This window comes from Parus major, chromosome 7 (genome assembly GCF_001522545.3).
Source record: "Parus major isolate Abel chromosome 7, Parus_major1.1, whole genome shotgun sequence".
Taxonomy (NCBI): domain Eukaryota; kingdom Metazoa; phylum Chordata; class Aves; order Passeriformes; family Paridae; genus Parus; species Parus major.
In genome coordinates, this window is record NC_031776.1 from 7401944 (window position 1) to 7407943 (window position 6000).

The window sequence follows — 6000 nt, forward strand, 5'->3', positions numbered from 1 at the left end:
ATTACTGTTCTATGGCATGACTGGCAATATAGTTTACCTGTCCTAAGCACATTTTCAATAGCCGAGTCTTTCAATTTGTAAAAAAAGTTTCTATTTATTTTACAATCACTTTTGATCAGAGATACTGCCTTGACTCCCAGTGTAACTGAAGTCTGTGGCAATCTTCTTACTAAGTACTCAGGTCCTTTATTCTTCACAATGAGGATATCATCTTGAGAGTTTGAGAAGGGCACCAGTAAATCCCTCATTGCTTTCACACTTTGAGGGGAGGGACCCATTTGAAATTCACCTAGAAAGTAAATTTAAGTACTAGTATTGCTTGGGTGTTCTCCTGTTAAAGAAGGAATTAAGAGATCAACCCATTATGTTGGAGGTCCTGAGAGGAAATAAAAAATAAAAGAATCAGTATGCTTCCTGGGAAGAGGCTAGATGGCTTGGCTAACTGTGACTTCTTCCTGCATGAAAAGTGACATTTATACTCCTTCTGCATGAAAAGTGCTTTCATTTATACTGAGGCAAATGCAGCTCTAGAGAGAGTTAGATGTGAGGCCTCTGAAGTCAACAGCTAGCCTTGGTCCAAATTTGCTGCAATGTGTTCCTCAGTAGAAAAGATGATTTCACTGCTTGTGTCACTTAAATTTACAGGTACTAAACAAAAAATGCCTTAGTCATGGCTTAGGTTTACAAAGCTACATTTTAAAAGATCTGCATTTAACCAGGGAGATGAATACATGACTGCACTTGCAGATTATTAAAATAAACAAACAAAAACCGGTTCAGGTGAAAAGTGCTGTGAGTTATCACCATTTTTTTTAAAGCTATATAAATTTTGAGAGCTAGCCCTTGTATTCAAAGAGAAGAATATGTAGTGCTGTATAAAATCAGAAGTAATTTTCTTGAATAGTCTTTTCATATGTAGAATATGGAACTTTAATTAAGGTTGCTTTTGGTCAGGGAATATTTTGACATGCAATGGTATGGTATTTCCTTTAAAAGCTACTGTCAGAAATTTAATTTTTTAGAAGCTGAGAACTCATATTCCCACTGATCTCAAGTCATTGACTAGTAATTGGGAAAGCAGAGATATCTGAGTCTATATGCATTTATTTTGTGGCTGTAAAGGGCAATAATAGTAAAGAATTTCTTGCTTGAATGCTGGTATTTGTTCAACCCCTTGCTCTCAGAGAGTATAGAAGGAAGTTCCTAGGGATCAGAGAGAAGTGGTCAGTTTGCTGTCCCTTGGTCACATACCTGCAGTCATCAAACACATAAGGCTCAGTAGGTACTTGGTACGCCCAGAACACAGCACAAGAACCATACATTTGTTTTACTAAAGTCATGTAGAAGTAAGGACTCATTGTGCAAGGACATAGTGGGCAGAGAAGGTAGGAGGATGTGTCATATTTTTAACTGCTTTGCCTGCCCTACTCATTTTGCATTTTAATTTTAACATTTCTAGTGTTTATTTAGAATAAGATGTTTGAGCATGTGGGAGCTATCCTTTTAAGTTTTAAAAGTTGGATTTTTTCTGGGGACCCCCCACTGCGGACCCCAGCGGGTCTAAGTAGATCCATCTCTAAACTCTGGCTGGTTAAGCTTCCTTCCCCTCTGTGAAGACAGGCCAATGCAGAATTCATTGCAGGTTCAGTGGATAAATTGCATAAATTATCTCTAGCTCCTGCCTGGACTACAGGGTCAGCAGGGCTTTGTACAATCTGGAGAGTCATGACAGGATCAAGGACATTATATTTTTGCATCTATTCAATGGCATCAATGTTGTCAGCAGCCCAAGTTCAACATTTATTCTGTGGACAGAAAAACCAATGAAGCTGTACTTCCTAAAGGTTTGTGTATTTGTATTTTTACAAATGCAAATTCCTTGCACTCCATTGTGTCACCACTTTAAATGTCTCACTTGTTCTCTCTTTTTTTTTTTTTTAATCTGGTTCCCTCCTCTATTCTTTTACCTGCCTACAAGTTCTTCACTTCTGCTCAGGCACAAATAGTGATTCACTGGACAAATGGACACTGGACACTGTGGAGTTCCTGCCCTGGAATTTCCTCCCATGGAGGGGACTGTCTTTGCTTTCTTTTCTGTATTATGTTGTAGGAACGCACTATGTTGTAGGAAATTAATATGTGTGCCCACCAAATTTAATATCTGCCAGTGGGTTCAAAGGTATTGAGGTGAGGAAAGGTTGATTACTGTATAAGCAGACACCATGCAAAGACAAATCTGAATTCAAGGAAAAAAAAAATATAAAAAGGCCTATCCAGTAGGAAAAAAGTTGGTGTATACACACACAGTAAAGACAGTCACAGTATACACAATATCTGTCCTTTGTTTTGTGCATTGCTCTCCTTTTGCTAATGAATGTAATGCTTTTAGAAGTGTTAGATTAAAATTCAGAGGAAGAAAATACTCTGCTTCTCTGCCAAACCGGACAGACCACTGCACTGGTTGTCTTGCTGGCTGTGAATACTTTGTCCTTGGTTACCATTAACATTGCTGCAGCTGTGTATGATTTGCTGATTCATTTGGTGACTGTTTCTCAGTTCTTCTGCTGGGATTTTTCTCTAACTGGTAACATAAGTGCTTTTAGTCTTTGAAGAAGTAAGGAAAAGTCACACTGTTCCTCATACTAAATTAAAGTCTTCCCAGATTTACCCTGGGATGTGTACAAACTTGTATTACAGAGAACTTCCACAAGAGGAAGAAATGAATGTTATTTTTGCCTTGATGTAATGCCTCTCCTAGCAAAGGATTGACTAAAAAAAAGTAGTTTAGTTTTCATTTTATGCAAAATATATTAAAGGTCTCATTAAAAGGAAAGCTTTTCTGTTGACTTCATTGTATTCTGCAGCAAGTCCTAGCAGCATAAATCTCACCTTCAACTTATCTTTCCAACCTGACTGATGTAAATTATCTTTATTTTATTTATTTATTTTTTTTTGGCTCAGAGTTAAACCTGCTAAAGGACAGCAGAATATTTTGTATCAACCAGAAATTCTTGATTTCAAAGTACAGTTCCAGCTTATTAAAGAAACCATTAAGTCTTTCTATACATGAAAATTTAAGCTCCTAGAAACCGTATTTTGTTTCCCTTCTAACCTAAGGAACAAATCATGGAGTCAGCTGACACCACCTTGTCCTTTTCAAGCAAGTGAAATATGGTAAGTCATGTCCAGTCCTAGCAGGTATTTGTAGTTAATTTTGTTTATTTTACTTTTAAAAGATAACTGCTTTATTTTTTCAGTTTATTTGGTGCTTTCTTTTAGACATTACATTTGGTTATTTGTTTTTTAAGACATTAAACGTTGGTAAATATTTTTGGCAAGTATTCTCACTGTGATATATGGTAAAGGTGTACAGGGAACACAAATCAAAATCTTTATAAAATAACATATGAACCAAAATTGAACCAAAATCCCACAGAAACCTAGGGCATGGATAAGTTAACCCAGGTGTGTTTTAGTATGGAGGTTTTTATATGGCATGTTTATGTATGCTTTATATTCAGTTTAGAAAGTATTACTTCAGAATTTTTGAATATCCAGCGGTCATGTACATATTTATTATATGTATATGTATATATAGAGCTGTCTCTTAGCTATCACATTTATATATCCCATTTTACTGTCATTCAGAGCTTGAGGTTTTTGAAAGAGGTATTTCAATACTTGGAATGGATTTTACACTTGACTCAGCTTTTTATTTTCTTTCATACTAGCAAATATTTTTTTAAAAAACCTTTATACTTCAAGTAACTTAAAACTACATTTCCTTTTCTCTGAAGACTGCTTTGACTAGAAATATTTGTGATAAAGGTGCATTAGGACAGTTTGTGAGCAGTGCAGCAGTTTGTCCATTTTTCCTAATGCTCATTTTCATAGCTGAAAGAACAATCTGAACAAGTGTAGTAGTTTGTAACAGGCTGCAATCCAGTTATTTACACTCAGCCTGGCTGGAAGAAATAACCATGCAGAGCCCCTACTATGTTCAGTTCTGCCCAGGCTAGAGTCGCTTGTCAGGCTGCAATAATGCTGGTTTGTGCTCAGGCTTTTCACCATGCTCACCTCACCACACTCAGTTGGGGATGGATTGGGCTTTTAAACCCAGTTTTAAACCATTTTTATATATATGGATATTGTACATCACTCTTGGTCATATTCTATTCTCTGTTCTCTTCAGCTGTAACTTCTTGTTCACATACCAGGTTATGCAGAAGCCTACAAAGAAATGTTATGTATTTGGTCTTAATTCCTCTATTAAAAGAACTTTTAAATATTTAAATTTTTTTAAAAAAATGTTTAGGAAATGACCTTGGCACCTCTGATAACAAGCAGAAGGAAGGGGGATGATCACAATGCAAGTATTTTAAAATACACAAAAAAAGGGGGAAAAAAGCTACAAGAAAAGGAAAAACACAGCTCCAAGTAAGGCTGCATAAGATGGTCACATTCCAAGTGTGATGGGCAACAGTGAAGTTATCAGAGATTAGAGAGAAACTGCTTTTAAGGCTTCAGTAAATGTAGTCTGTAACTACAAAGATCTGCTTTTCCTTTTTAGTTGACAAACAATGACTGCAAATTATTTGAATTACATGTTCTCCCTAAAAGCTTTTGTAGTAATTTGCCAGAATAGTCTCCATCAAGATGAAATAATTTTGTTTGGAGCTTAGATCTGGTTTACTACAGTGACATTTTGTAATAAAACCCCCACTATATGAGCTGATAATTGTCTGTCTCTGAATTCTGCAAGATTACAGGAGGCCTGCACTCCTGGTCTCAGACGTGGTTTCTCTTTGTGCTTAATTAGCCGTGGGGGAGATACTTAGGGATGACAAGTTCTGAAAATCCTTCCAGAGACAGATGATAAACAAGCCTTCTCCTGCCCCAGGTCATCTCCCCTAGGAAATTTAGCTTTTGTCTCCTGCCTCCTTCAGGAGAAGACTTTACAGTAAAGTCTGTACAGGATTTCAGTGGGATGCTATCCTCAGTGGAAAGTGAACCCACATACCGTGGCCCATTGGTATGTTGCTGTGGCAGGGGGACAGACAACCTGGAGAGAGCATTGCCTTCCATGCCAGCTGGAGTCCCTTTCACTTCAGTCAGAACTCAAATTAAACCGAGGCTCCAGTGCCTGTCCTGCCTCTGTTCCTGTTCATCTGCCTCAGTCATGCAGACTTGTAGTTTTCTCTCAATTTCTTCCCTTGGGCAAAATAATGCAAATTCAGTTTTATTTTTGAAAAAAAGGGGGATCCTTCCTTAGAAAAAGGAGATGCAAAATAAGATGCAAGTAGATGACTAATTAGTAGATTACTAATGTGTTTGTTCTGTGGTATCCCAGTTAACAATGTCTGCAGCCAGGTCACTGTCCTGGGCAGCAGCAGCCGTGCTGTGCCACTGGGAGAGATGGCCAGTGGAGCTTGCTCACTTTATCGACCTGCTTGGATTAGGGCCCAATGTGAACTCCGGTGTGAAGAGCACCATCATTTAAGCTTAATCCTCAAACAGCTTCAGGATCTCCTGTTCACTTCAGGGCTGATAAACACCCCAAATATCTGACTGGCCTTTCACTTCGTGACTATTCCCCTTCTTTAGTTTAACACCACTGACCTTTTGATATTGCAGCACGACTCAGCTGTGGCTCAGTTTCCCTCCCTCCCTTTTTCTGCCTCGGTAATTAGTGTGGGGGAAAGTTTATGTTGTTGCTGTCGTTGTAAGTATTCAAGTAATTTTATTTGCGCGCAAGTTTAGAAACAGCGTTACCGAAGAGGCGATGCCAGTGGCTGTGAAAGGCACTAGAGTAATTAATTCCTTATGCTGTTTGGAACTTGTGAGGGGCAGGAAGCGCTACGACTGTCATTGGGCTGTCGGGGCCCACGAACGCCGCGTTTAAGCGCAAGGCCCACCCCGCGGACCAGCAGGCGGACACAGCCCGTGAGTGGATCGGCCGTGCCGGGGCAGCCCGGGCCCGGCGCGGGCCCCGCGGAGGCG

At 39.0% G+C, this 6000-nt stretch overlaps 1 protein-coding gene across 4 annotated transcripts in view; it reads left to right on the forward strand.

Annotated features, from left to right (window-relative positions):
- The window catches only part of MFSD6 (major facilitator superfamily domain containing 6), a 46782-nt gene that overhangs the window by 12694 nt on the left and 28088 nt on the right, over nt 1-6000 (forward strand). For all 4 annotated transcript variants that reach the window (XM_015634178.3, XM_015634179.3, XM_015634180.3 and 1 more), the window contains one exon: nt 3118-3174. The gene's annotated coding sequence lies outside the window, so the exon portion shown is untranslated. The remainder of the gene's footprint in view (nt 1-3117; nt 3175-6000) is intronic.